This window comes from Tachypleus tridentatus, chromosome 12 (genome assembly GCF_004210375.1).
Source record: "Tachypleus tridentatus isolate NWPU-2018 chromosome 12, ASM421037v1, whole genome shotgun sequence".
Classification (NCBI taxonomy): Eukaryota; Metazoa; Arthropoda; class Merostomata; order Xiphosura; family Limulidae; genus Tachypleus; species Tachypleus tridentatus.
This window is the reverse complement of record NC_134836.1, coordinates 75,872,517-75,887,280: the sequence shown is the minus strand read 5'-3', so window position 1 is coordinate 75,887,280 and position 14,764 is coordinate 75,872,517. Positions and strand designations below refer to the sequence as shown.

Below are 14,764 nucleotides of genomic sequence, written 5' to 3'. Positions count from 1 at the left end.
GAAATATTTTAATATTTAAATTTTACTTTTTAAATTACTAGTAAAATTTAATCATGCCAAGTCATTAACAAGTTAAATACTGATTCTGAAGCTTATAATATTTATAAAAGATTAACATGCGAAAACATGTTAGCAGTTAGTCAATTTTAAAATATTTCCATACCTCAAGTTAACATGTTTAACTGGGAACTATCTGAATAGTATCATAATGTGACGATCAATCCCATTATTCGTTAGTAAAAGAGTAGCCCAAGAGGTGGCGGTTGGTAGTAATGATTAGTTTCTTCCCTCTAGTTTTACACTGCTAAATTACGGGCAGCTAGCGCTGATAGTCCCTGTGTAGCTTTGCGTGACAATTTAAAACAAACAAACAATCATCTTGAAAAATAAGGGTAAGTCAACAACACCCACAGTTAAATGTTGGGCTACTCATGTTTGATCTGTATTATACCTCACTCTCATGGCTCACCCAATACTCCAAAACCTAAAATATTTGTTCCAGCAATAGATCATGAACCACAAACTCTCCATTCATAGCACAAACATACTAGCCATTAGGTCTAGCTTAGTCCTATTAATAATACTAATAGAGCGGGTATACAATTATTTTAAGTGACGTATATATGAACTGGAAGATTAATGTACAGTTGTTCTCTCTTCTTTTAAACTTCACGATTTTAAAGTAATCTTGTGAACAACTGTTGTTTGAGTTTTTGTGGTAACACCAATCTATATAATTACAGGATTATGTCACTTTAATTTCGTCAGTTTTTTTTAAATATATTTCTCTTCTAAGTATCCAATATTCAAATGGAGTAATTATTTGTTCAAAGTTCAAACTGAAAGCAATCGAATAAGCTGTAACACAGAAAAAAAAAAAGTGTTCTTGTAAAAGTGGAAAACTCGCTTACTAATGTTAACTTAACAAACACAAGACTTGTAGTGGTCCTGAATGGTTTAAAACAGATTATTGTAATACCAATAAATAGTGAAACTTCAGCTAATTTTTTTGTAAAATTTAGAATTTTGCAAACGAACATAAACTAAATTTATCGATAAGTGTGTGAGACACCTGTTAACTACGGATAAAGAAATAATTAGAGAATTTTTAACCCATCCTTGAATTTTACATTTAAAATTGAGGTAATCTCTGAAAATTGAAATTACTCAATTAACCTGCAGTGTCACGAATTTAGCTGCTTTTTATCTTGTATACATTTTAGTTTGATTATATTTCTACAATATTAATATTAACAGCTAGAATTTAAGTTTCATAATGTAAACACAGGTGTCGCTTCAGTTTGTAACAGTGTTATGAAGTAAAGCACGAGGAGGCTTTCAGCAGTTTATCACGTGGAAGGTTTCATTTCGTGTTCTAGTAGTGTGTGCGAAAAGTAATTTATGTATGTGAATAATTTTGCGACATACGAATTACTCGCTTATTTTTCCTTTGATGAATTGATTTTTAAGGTAATTTTTTCTTTAGTTTTTTATATTATTCAGTTTTACTAAATATACTTATGTGATTTTTGCTTTATAGTTTTGATGATATTTAGTGATTAACGTAACACTACTGAAGCTTGACGTGAGTATTATATTTAGTTAATCTGAACGTTACAGAAATGTTCGTTTAGTTTTGGGCCGTTGTTTATACGACGTCTTTGGTAATGTGTTTAATTTTTGTTAATTTATCTTGACTTGTGGATGTAACTATAAACTTTCGTACCCGAGTTTTTACTGCACCTAAGTTTGGCCAGATAGCGCTTTTTCATCAGAACTTAGCGTGTTCTTATTGTTTTTTTGTTTTTTTTGTGAAACATTCCATTTCTTAAATGTTAAACCCTACCTCATTTTCTTATCACAATTTAAACCACCCCTTATTAAATACGTAACTTTGATTTTTATCACGCTTTGTTTTCTGTACCAAGACTGAAAGCGAAATAAAAACTTTAGTTCTAAAAAAAAAAAAACAGAATAATTCATTATTTTGTATTTGATATTTTACCTTTTGGTAGGTGTTTTGTAACATATACTGATGCTATGTTTTCTGTTGTTTTCTTTGGGGGGGATAAGAAGAAGGACTTGAAATTAACTTAAATAATTTGGTTAAATGAATGGTAACTACAGCGGTAACTGGACAATAGGAACGACTTTATCCTTACGTAGGTCCAGTTGATACAGTCAGTCATTCTGTACTTCAATCTTTCTATTTTGAATGGTTTTCCAGGAATTAAATTGTGGTAACAGAAATGAACTTGAGGTGGTTTAGGAAAGTAGATTTCTAAGATGCATCGGACTTGTGTTTAATACATGTATTTTTTCTGTTAATAATGAATAAAATATGTTAAACGCAAGTGTAATGTAAAAATATGTGGCGTACGTGTTTATAAAACGTCTTTGACTTAACACCGTTAATGAATGTGCGTGGCATACTTTATATCAAAACGTTTTTATTTGACTGTTAACAGAATCGTTATAATTAATTAATTATATTATGATCATTAGTTTCAGTCAAGATTACCTTAATGCATGATAGGGTGAGTGTGTGTATGAGAGGGGTCATGTTTGGTAATAACCAGTACATGACGTATGTGGTTTTGTTGGTTGATGTATGTGTGTGGGAAGGGTAGTGTTGTTTAATAATGATTGGTGTACGGCACGCATACATTTTAATACTTTTATAGTTAATTGTTGTTGTACCTATAGTGTGATGTCAAACTGTTGTGATACTGTAGCCACAATGATTACACAATGTTTATATGCATGTTTGTGGAATTTGATGTATTTCAAGATGAGTACTGAGGTTCACCTTGCACAACTTTTACACGTAGGTGTCTACTTACATCAGCAGAATACAGTATTATGTACCTAGCTTTTTACATGTAATCTTCACAGGAAATATCAAAGGTTACCACGTAATCAGTTAAGGAATATATTATGTGATGATGGTGTTATGTAAATATGAAAATAAAATTGTAAGAAGAAGAAATTAAATTTATCAAATAATAATTTATATTGTAACTAACTGTTGAAAGGGCCTTGAGAGTAAGATAACTTAGTTTTGTAGATCCCAAAATGGCCTTTTTTTAAAAAAAAAAAAAAGTTGGGAAATGAATATGAAAAGGTTGTTATTGTAGATGATTGTGTGCTGACAATAAATTTGACAACTGCTTTGAACACCTTTTTTCTTCAAACACTAAGTAGGTTTAGGATATGTAAATATAGTTGGAGTTATAAATAAAATACTGTAGTTTATTTGTTGATAAAATGCTTCCAAAACTGGCACTATAAAGAAATAAGAATTTCCACATTATTGGCTTGATGTGTTGTCCTTTGAATTATATTTTAGTCTGGAGGAGCTAGTTTAAATTGAGATATGTTTTAGATTAAACATTAACATATGCAGTCTCGATGTGCAAAAAAGTGGTAACTTGTCATGTAGAGTGGGGGGTTACATCCTTGATGTACACATTGCAGTTTTAAATTTTTATTATTTTAAATCATATTCCAGTGTATTTACTGTTCTGTGTTACTTGTTGTAACTATGTTCCTGGCTTCATATATTTCTAAAATATTTTCTTGTCTAGTGCAATAAATGAGGGGTCTGAAGTTTTAAGATTGTAAAGGGAATTGATAGTGTTGATTCATAATATTTTTGCATATTTAAAAGTGAGAACAGTAGGCTTCTGGGACATAAGTATAAATTTTGGCAGGGTAGGAGTCATCTTCAGTTAAGTTTCATTTTTCTAACACGGTGGTTGGCTTTTGAAATGGGTGGGGTAGTCTTAAGATGTTTGACGCAGTAATTTTAAATGAGTTTTTAAGAAGAAATTTAAAGCATATGAATGATAAGGGCTTGTTTTAAGACTTAAAATTCTTTTTAATAGTTTGTTTGCTTTGGAGGATAGAATAACCAAGATGAACTGATAGGTCCTACATTGTCCCAAGATATTACATTAAACTTCTAATCAGAACAAAGTGTTGTGGTAGTATCTACTGTATCCTTAAAGTATTTGATAAAATTGATAAGGGAATAAATTAAGATAAAGTAAATTTACGAATATTTAAAAATGTTTTAGATGTATTAATATATAACCACTGTGAAGAGTGTAAACATATGCTATGATTATTAAAGTCTGTCATGAAAAGCTTGGAACAGAACTACATTTGATCAGTGACATGTGCTAGAGTAGCTCAGGATCTTTGGTCAACAGTCAAGTTGAATTAAGGACTGTTCTTCTTGGAACCAGGGAATTACTAAACAAATGTTTCAGGTAAAATGTATTTTATGTGACTATTATTAATTTTTGTAAATCATAACATAAGACTGGGTAGATACACTCACATTTTTGTGTAACTTTATTTTAGCTAAAACATGAATTTTGAAAAATATATTTGGTCTAGTACAAAAATATTAGTCTGTGTGGTTAGTGTCTGAACTTGTTCATGTAAGCTTAATAGAAGAATTCAGATGAACCAATTCCAAATATTGAGTGTTAACTGGTAAACATTCATATTAACAATTTGGATTTTGCAGTCATTTCAAATTTACCCTCTTGGTGCAGGTAGCAAAATATACATGAAGTGACATTAAATGATAATGTTGGTATCTTCGCATTTGAACAGTTCATGATAGTGGCATGGAGGCCATCTCACGACTCTGTTTATGGATAGCCTTGTATCTGATGACACTTTGAGCTTTAAGCATTATGGCTCATAACAGCAGAAGAGGGTACCTCTCACAACTCTATTATAACAGTAATTTTCAAGCCTTTAGTTTGTCAATAACTCCTGATAAAAGTAAGTTACCTTTGTACACCAGAACTAATAAGTTATCTTAGTAGTAAATAATTTAGCTGATTTAATACACTTCTAGCTATGACCACACAATGTCATACATCTGTTAATAATCAGAATTGATTGATTTATCAATTGTCTTTGATTGTTTGTCCTATCAGTTACTATGTATGCCACAGAATAGGAATGACATCTTTCCAGATGGGAGGTTGTTCTTCCATCTATTAAAGTTTGTTTTCAATGTACCATTCTCTTTCCTTTTTTCCAGTTTTTGTTTTTATTGTACCATCCTGTTTTTCTACAGGTTTTGTTTTATTGTCCTATCCTGTTTCTCCATTTCTACAGGCTATTTTAATCATACCGTTCTGTTTCTTCCTTTCTGCGGACTTTGTTTTTATTGTACCATCCTCCAGTAAGAATCTTTAGGTACATCCATGCCCTTTAATACATTTGACAGTCTGGTTTAACAAAAACAGTTCTTGATTAATTCATATTTGGAACAGTGACCAAAGAACAGTAATTTGTCTGTTCAAGAAAGGAGTTGTTAATGATCCTAAAAGTTGAATAAGCAGATGTTTTTTCTACTACTTCCTATAAACAGTTGGATAAGCAGATGTTTTTTCCACTACATTTGGATAAGTGCTGGTTTTTTTACCACTATTTCCTATAAGCAGTTGGATAAGTGTTTTTTTTTCCATTACTTCCAATAAGCAGATTATCTTATTAGCTTTTACTAGATGTTTTTTTTTCTGAAAAGAAAATTTTAAAAAAGTGATGTAGCTTCTACCCATTTGTTAATTTGTATATCAATATTTTTGATAGTTCGGTTGTTAAGACATTTTGTCCATTGTTAGATCAACATGGCCATTGTTCATAATTTGTACATTCATTCATCTCTGTATGTTCATACCTTTTTCTGTTGTCCGAATTCCCCTCATTCTATTGTTCTTCTGTTACTCTGTCTGTGTTAGCAAGCCCAGCTCAGTTTCTATTCTTCCGTTTGTTAATTAGTATTCGTGTATGTGATCGTTTTGTCATTTGTCCACATATCGATCCTACCACACGCTGGCAAGCTAGTTTCTTGTAGTTGGAGCCAGTATTAAACTGCTACAGTATACGTGTAGTTGGTTTCATTCAAGGTTACAGTACAGTTATATTCTGTAATATAGAAAAGTAGTCGAGTTGAAATGTCACTATAACCACCTGGCATGCGAGTTTGGTTCTCCGTTTACAAACAAAACCATACAAAAGTATAAATGTAGTTTGGCTACTTCACGTAAATAACACACGGGTAAATAAATACACGTGACAACAGTTGTTTTATACGTCTTTTCAATATCACACACGTACACTGTACATATTGTCCAATAGAACTTTTCATACTCGTTTACTAATATCATGCATATAGTTAGTTAGGGTTTATTATTTATACTTCGATGATGTTAATGTTTTCTGGTGACTTAATGCACGTGCTAACTTGTTAAAATTTGACGTAACCTGTCACATAAATTAGCTTTAGGAACTTATACGTACTCTTAAAAATAACACTTGATAATTATTTTAGATTTATTAGAGAAGGTGTTTTTTATTCATCCCTTTTCCTGGCTTTCGATAATTATGACTGGTTAATAGTGGCTTTAAGAAATTGTTTTTTCATGGTTCAAGTGTGAGACTGGTCCGGCATGGCCAGGTGGTTAAGGCACTCGTAATCTGAGGATCACGGGTTCGAATCCCCGTCACAACAAACATGCTCGCCCCCTTCATCAGTGCAGTCAGCTATGAGAATACGTATCAGACGTGTGACAGCACCGCCTATGTAAGGACTGTCTGAGTTGTTCATCGAAATGAGATTTTTTAACATATCTTCAATAGGTCATCGGAACTTTAAAATGTGGTGTTTTATAACAATATTTATGTAATGACAAAGTCACAAGTTCTAGTAGTATCTGTAAATAACATAGCAAGAAGTGTGAATTTTTCGTTCTTTTATCTGCTTCTTTTATTACATAATAACTGAAAAACCAAAACAGTGGTGTCAACTAAATTCACTGAGGTGACAGTTTCAAATGGTATATCTGCTTTTGTAAGTACTATTAACAAAAGTGATTTAAAAAAAAAATCAATTATAGTGTAAACGAGGTTTTCATTACCCATGGAAGTTCGCTTTCTCAGGAAAATTGTGTTCTTTTAAGAAGCTTTCTATTTCTGTTAAAAGGGTGCGTTAAAATAAGCAAACAAGACGAAAAAGTAAACGTGGGGATGACGTTTGTCATCCTCATGTAATAGCACATACAAAAATTAACATATCTAACTACTAACTGGAGTACCCGTTCCCTGTAAGTTCATGATTGATGAAAGGATCTCTCAGGACAAAGTTGTTTCCCCTTATATGCAAAACTGGAAATTTGTATCTTCCCTTGGATCAAACGAACCTCCAAACCAAATTTGGTGAATATCTATCTGCAAGGGGCCAAGTTGTGGTTTACAAAAAAACAAACAAACACCATAAAACCGAGAAACGCAAAATACAAAAAAACTAAAATCTGTATATATTCCATATGGATCTAATGAACCTCTATAACAACTTTGATCTATCCACACCCTTCGAAGTAGGTAAACAGACAGTACTATTATGTCTATGTAGGATCAATCACAATTGCGTATCCTATTTTTGTCCGTTAACATTTTACTACATTTTGTGTGTGTGTGTGTGTGTGTATTATATGGGAGCAACACAAATGTCATCCCTACTATCTTGTTTCCATTGTTATTTGAAGGATTGATATTAGCCATCCATAGATTTATCCCTTTTTTTAAAAAAAATTCTCGTATAACTACTGGGTCAGAGGAACGTAATTAGAACAATCAGTGTTAATCTGAAACATTCGCTGCTCGCCTTCATCTTGGAATAGTGAAGTGGTCATATTTAGTGTACTAACCTGTTTATAGTTCTATAATTAGAAAACTGATGTTTATAGTCTGTTGTTGTTATGTGGCTGGAAGACAGTTTAACGTCACACAATAAATGCGTGGCTTAACGACGTGAATTTTGTCCAAAAATGTAGGACTAGTTGAGCCAGATGTAAGGAGCAATTTGAGATTGAGTTAGGGAGAGAGTTGGATACCAGCGTATAATTTATATAAATTTTTTACTGTCAATCTCTTTGTAAGTAGGATGCTGTAAATTTTAAGCGTGTTCGCGACGAAGTGCAACAGATGCACAATAAGTAATTTATTCTCTGTTCAGAAAGTTTGTGTTGTGGGATCTGTTATGTAAAATGGTGGAACTTGTTTACAAGGGAAGATGTTTTGTCATGAGATGGATTGCACTAAATAGAAATTGTAACAACGATATAATTATAAATTGTGCTCATCACACCCATCTTTAACCTTTTGTGGTTAACTAGCCGCATTGCAGTTTAAAATCATTATGAATAGACATAATGGTCTTGCCGAATTTAGTTTGGTTAAATTTGTTGCAGTTTGTAATCTTGACGAGGATGATTTGTGATTGGTTAGTATGAATGTTCCAAACAGTTTGTACAAGAATCAGAAAATATATAGTATTGTAATAACTGAGTACAAAAGGAAAAAAAGAATTACGGAAAATATATATTTAAAGAGGATGAAATATGAGGATAAATAGTCTATTGTAACTTATAAGATAAGCTGACGTGCTAATTGGTTAAGAATACATTGAAAGAGGTGTAATATCATTGGTTGGTTTAATCGTGTAACACCAGTCAGTTAACGCCGACTTCGTTTGTTTTGAATGCTATTTTCATTCTATTGAGCTTTGGAAGAGGAAACTATTGTTTTAGCAACTTTAACGTATTTCAGTGTATATGCTGGCTTTACGTGGCAACTTGGTACGTTTTATTTATAATAAGAAACGTATTTGTTTGCACTCTATCTTTTCTGAACGTAGTGGGTCAATCTTAACAAAAGTTTTGTACGTCAGCGTTACGAACTATGGAGAATATCCTCAGGTAGTCAAAATTAAACTGAGCCAATCTTAAACAAGCTTGTCAGTCTGACGCGTTAGACGACGTTGAATATTCTAAATTGATTCAAGGTTATAGTTACTGAATTGTTTCTCAAACAACCATGTTTTTCTCGTGGTTCAAGGGTTGGGATAATCTCAATCTTTATTTGTTGGTAGATGGAAAGTAAACTACACCTTTACGAAAGTTTTGTTACAATTTTAAAATGTTGAGATAAAGTTTATGTTCAATTTACTTTACAAAATAAATTTGCCTTCTTTTAATCAAGTTTAAACAGTCCCCATCACTTAACGTGTTTCTTTCATCTTGTAATTGGATAACGTGTGAATATTTTGTCATAAACTCCTGTAAAACGAATTCATTTATTGACGTTTTATTTCTAGGTGTCAGAAAATCGCGAGCCGTCGTTAACTTTTATTAGTCGTGTTTTCTTGTTTTTCTTTGCTGATGTTGGAAGAATCTGGTTTAAACACGTTTTTACTCGACAGACAACTGTTAACCATTAACTCTTGAAGAGAAGGTAACTAACTTGTAATAACTATTGGAAAAACCGTAGGAAACCGTGCGTAACATCTCGGTTTCTTAGATAAAATTGAAATGTTACAAATATGTTTGGTAATCGCCAAATTGTTGAGAAAAATGCATTCATCAATATTCTAAACGTTAGTTGCTCTGTCAAGTTGCTAACTCACGCCGCCTTCTACTTACAACACAAAAACTAAGATTCGATACCCGCGGTGGAAAAAGTTTTTCACTTCACGTTACTTCCTGGTAATTACTACCCGTTTCTTTAGTTGTTGTGTATCATTACGTAAAATTTGTGGTCCTATTTGATTATTGAAATCCTTATTTAAGCCTATACCCTAACGTATGCTAAATCAATCAAACTTGCTATCTTTGTTTATCCTGTTCTTGTCTTGTAAAAAATAAAGAAAAATGTTATATTCGTAGAAAGTTGTATTTACTTTAAGATATAAATATATAAATACACGTACAGATGAAAACTGTGTATAACAGGAATAAACGAGTTTATAAGGATAAAGCCAGCTTTAAGATTTGTTCTTACATTGGTAGGGTCAATGACTACTAGAGGCGTCACTTACCATTTTAAGATACACCAACTTATCTATTTTAAGTTAATTTAAAGAAACACGTCAGCCCTTTTACTTTAACTGTTTTCTTCCAAGTGATTTACTACAAAAATCAAATTTCCGCATAGGAATCGCATGTTCTTTCAAACCACTCAACATGTCTATAATTTTTTACGCCCCTTTTAACTACACTCAGTCATCAAACAGGGCGTGGCGCCCTTAAGAAAAGAAAGCTTCTCTTACATTTAAAGTAGCAAATGAGGATTTACGTTTTTTTTTTTTTTTTTTTTTGTTATTTATAGACTTGTATGATCCATCGTTGGACGAGGCAGAAATGAGTGATGGTAAATACGTGCACTTGGCATGTTCTCTGTCTACGGCAATGAGTCGTTTGATACGTACGTTTAACATATAACACTGAACGTGGTACAACACACGGCAAACGCTCATACTTGTGATAGCAATTAGGCTAGAATAAAGGGTTTGTTGTGTTAACTTTCGAAACAGTAAAAATGTTAAAGGCCAGTAAAGAAAGCACTTAGTAGGTCGTCGAGTGTTACTTCTGATTCCCAGACCTCGTACAATGACTTTTTCGTGGAACTGGTAATTGTAATAGTTTAACAATACAAAAGTTATATTGGTAAGAGTTTGTAAATGGTGGTTGGCATTGACGTTCCAACAAGTTTTTATATTTTGACGGGTGTTGAGAAAAATCCAACGAAACCTTTCTTTTGGGAAGGGGGGAGGATATTGGTAAATTACACTTTTTTTTTTCAAAATGCGATTAATGACATAATTTAAACATTGAGGTGGTTAATTTATATAAATACACTTGCTTTAAAAAAAAGTCAATGAACGTATGGAAGTTGTCTTGGATATGTTTGTTCTTGTTTGTTTCATACTGAGAAGTCGAATCATCATTGAAGGCACTTAAAGTACAAACATTGATGTTAACAAATAAAATCACACAAATATAAGGAATACAAAGGAAAGTATAGCATATATTCCACAAATGTTTGGAAAGTGTTTTATTTTCCTGTTCACCCCTTTCCCAGAAGTCTGGCATGGCCAAGTGGTTAAGGCACTCGACTCGTAATCTGAAGGTCACGGTTCGAATCCCCGTCACACCAATCATGCTCGCCCTTTCAGCAGTAGGGGCGTTAATGTCACGGTCAATTTACTATTAATTGGTAAAATAGTCCAAGAGTTGATGGTGGGTGGTGATGACTAGCTGCCTTCCCTCTAGTCTTACACTGCAAAATTAGGGACGGTTAATGTAGATATAGCCCTCGTGCTGGTTTGCGCGAAATTCAAAAACACCCCAACCCCCAGTGGTTCAGCAGTATGTTCTAGGGCTTATAATTAGGAATTAGGGAGGCAAATGCGCTAGTGATGCTCCTAGGTTTTCAACTGGAATATGGTCACTGTTATGCTCTTTGAACGTCTTTAGAACAATACCAACCTGAAAAGTAATTTATAAGTGCATAGTGTACAATACTGTGAAATGCAACAGGTAACAACTAATTTCAAGATCACTACGAACTTCGTTGTCAGTACATATTTCTGTAGGAATAAAATGATTAAATATTTATAATAAGAATATTTCCCACAATGTTATACCACTTCCTGGTCTCATGGTTTTCCCAAATTTTCACTGCCGTCAGTACGAAATAAAATGAAATGTGATTGGTTCATGTGCATCTTACCCATATTCCAGAATTATTAGCAACTTCAACACCACCAAATCCGTGTTTTTATGTTGGAGTCTGGAATAACATTCGGAGCTTATTTCCGTCTGGAATACGATCTGTCGAATTGTGCGAACGTCTCCATCATGTTTAGCCGAAGTTCCTCATCAGTTTCCTTCATTTCCATGGTAACGGTCATACTCTTTAACGGCTGCCGCTGTTGATAAGTTAACGACTCTACAGATGTGTAACAGTTGGTGTAAACAGAGGATTTTTGATACGGGCATCGTCAATCATACCCTTTCGAAAATCTGAAAGATTTATGTTCATCAAACATTGGCTCAGTTGATAATACGACTTAAGAAGAAGAAACGCATTCGAATTGGTTGCCAAGTGACACGCGTTGGTCCAGTTTAACTTAATATTGTTTACCGTTTTTATTACTTTCTCATTTGATTTATTGTTTTCTCACATCGCAAAGGTGATGTTAGAAACTCAGCATATAGAACTTGATTATTGTTCTTTCAAAGCACAAAAATAATTTAACAACCAATCTGAAGATTGCTTTTCTCTCTCTGGAGATGAATATAGATAAACTATTGTGTTGTTTTAAACACTAGGCTTTGGATATATGCACGTTATACTTGCAATATTTTTAACCTAGGTAACGATACGTCAAGTAGATTAAATTATTGTGCAGTAATTAGTTAAAGCACGCAAGTTTGAAATGTTTCATGTTTTTAAATAGTTAGTTTCGTTAACTGAAAAATCAAAGAAATGTCAGTCACCATAGCTCATGTTTTAAAATATCCTAGGGCCTCCACTTTCTAAATCAAGGAACTTAAGATATCTAATTTTTCACTTCCAGGAGAATTAATGTTTCTATTTTTCATTGTAATTGTTATATATTGTGCTTTTAAGGGTATTTCAACTACAATTACATTTCTAAAGGGCTTTCGCAATTATAACGTTGTATGACTTGTACCGAAGAGATGACACTTATAATTGAAATTAACTATTGAGTTTCATTTTCCTTAAAGAAACATTCTGGGTTACTCAGTATATGCAAATTAGTTTTTGAATCTAAACAAAATAACCATGATGACCAGTTACGTGTAACTCTACTGTGACTGGTTGTGGTACACCAATGGTGCGCAGCTACATGCAACTCGATACTGTGGTACATGACTCTTGTGTGTATGAATAAGGCAATAGTGTACGTTCATGTGTCTTACCATAAGGTCCTGAAGAATCGTCAGAGTACACTCTGAACCAGTGAAAGGTTTCTGTGTACAGAACAATGTCCAAGTTTGTTTTCATTCAGTCAAAACCCGTACTTTCAGAGGGTAGCTTCGCTTGTGTTATTGTTTTAATATTACCGTTGCTACAATTGTCCCCATCTTCTTGTACCGAAATAACAGGAGACCCTAGTGTTCGAGGCAGACCCTACACGATATCGCTAGGAGTGAAAAAATTCCGTTTCGAATTCCATTTCGTCGTTACTGGTTATTTCAGGGTACGGTAAATACGGCAAAGGGATAAGAAGTGTACGTCTCCAGCTGTAAACAAGAATATATGATGAGTGCCCATAAATAATAATTGGTATGTCTTCACAGTCACCCCAACCCCCAATATATACAATGTGTTTCACACTACTTTTGAGACGAGTCAGCGAAAACGAATGTCTGTCATGTGGGAGGTAGTCCAAACTTCAGCCCGAAAAAATAACTTAGAATGAAACATTTCGTTTTGTCTTTCAATTTTCTTCTGAAGTGTCCTGTTTATATTGTATTTGTGCTTGAGAAACATAGATGACCGTTAGGTTGTAAATTATGCATCCAGTTTTTCTACGGTAATAAAAATGTGATAAATTACCGAGGCAATTTTCTTTACATCTCGTGGGAGAGCTCTGGTTCCAAGTTTAATAGAAAGTTTTTGACGTTATAATATTTTTATCCTTTTGTACAATTTTTATTTAAAAAATAAGTAATTGTATTGCAATATAACCCATTATAGAAGTTTTATATATAATACTTAAATATTTTGATGCATTTGTGGTCGTCGTATGCACTCGGACGACTGTTTGTATTTTATCAGATGAATGCAACTAAAGGCTTTTTTTTTTTCACACACACACACACACACGCACGCACGCACGCACACAATATTTTCCTTTACTTACCTGGTAATACAAACTTGAAATACATATTTAGCTATCGTTTTAATAAACATCATTACATTGCTACTTGATAAAATTAAATAGGATAACATCTTGGATCAGTATGAAGCCTTACGTGGAGAAGAAGAAACGCATAAATTAGGGATAATCATTCCATCTGGTGATTATTAGCCCAATTAAGGAAACGGGCAAACGGCCTTTGCTTTCCTGTATCAATTTATGATCCCAAGAAGTTGGTGATTTGTTATATCAGAATTAGCTGGCACTCTTGAACCATGTTCTGTCGTTGCCATGTGAAGTTTAACGTTCTTAGATTTTCTACTCTTGTTAAGTTGGAATTTATTATACAACTTCCAAGCTTAAATTTCTCACGTGGAATCTTCAGTGATGTTTTATGTGAAAACAAACGTTAATGTAACACTCATTTCCGTGGAAAAATTAAACCCAAACATGTTGATGAATTTCGTGTGTTATTCTTCAAGCCTGAGAATATTTTATGTCTAGAATTTATTAGTAACAACTATATATGTAGGAAATAAGTTTAATTTACATTTAATAAATATTTGGGTGATGATTTATTCTTTAGTTATACTCTATTTGTTTTAATGACAGTGTTGGCTCTAATATTTAGTGTATCTATCGTTTGGTCACTTACTGTTATAACTTCTATTATAATAATTATTTTATAATGGATATTTAAAAAATTGGTAGTTTACACAGAGGAGCGAACAACGTTTCGACCTTCTTTGGTCATCGTCAGGTTCACAAACAAAGAGGTAACTGACCGAAAGCTGACTACATGTTTGAAAGGGGTTGTGTAACTGAGTGTCGGAATGTAGAGGGCGTGCTTAGATGTTTGAATATATAATTTTATATCATTTATTTTATTATTATTATTATATCAAAAATGAAGAACATCCTATCAGACACTAACAGATTTAAACCAATACACACAAATCTAACAAAGACACACAATACGTAACTAAACAAAATACTACTAAAAAT

The 14,764-nt window shown here is 33.0% G+C and overlaps 1 protein-coding gene across 2 annotated transcripts in view; it reads left to right on the top strand.

Moving 5' to 3' along the window:
* The first annotated feature begins 1,330 nt into the window (after positions 1-1,330).
* The window catches only part of LOC143233662 (uncharacterized), an 83,257-nt gene continuing 69,823 nt past the window's right edge, over positions 1,331-14,764 (top strand). Inside the window, exons 1-2 of one of the 2 annotated variants that reach the window (XM_076470135.1) lie at positions 1,331-1,470; positions 4,136-4,274. The gene's annotated coding sequence lies outside the window, so the exon portion shown is untranslated. The remainder of the gene's footprint in view (positions 1,471-4,135; positions 4,275-14,764) is intronic. The other variant, XM_076470136.1, reaches the window with a different exon arrangement.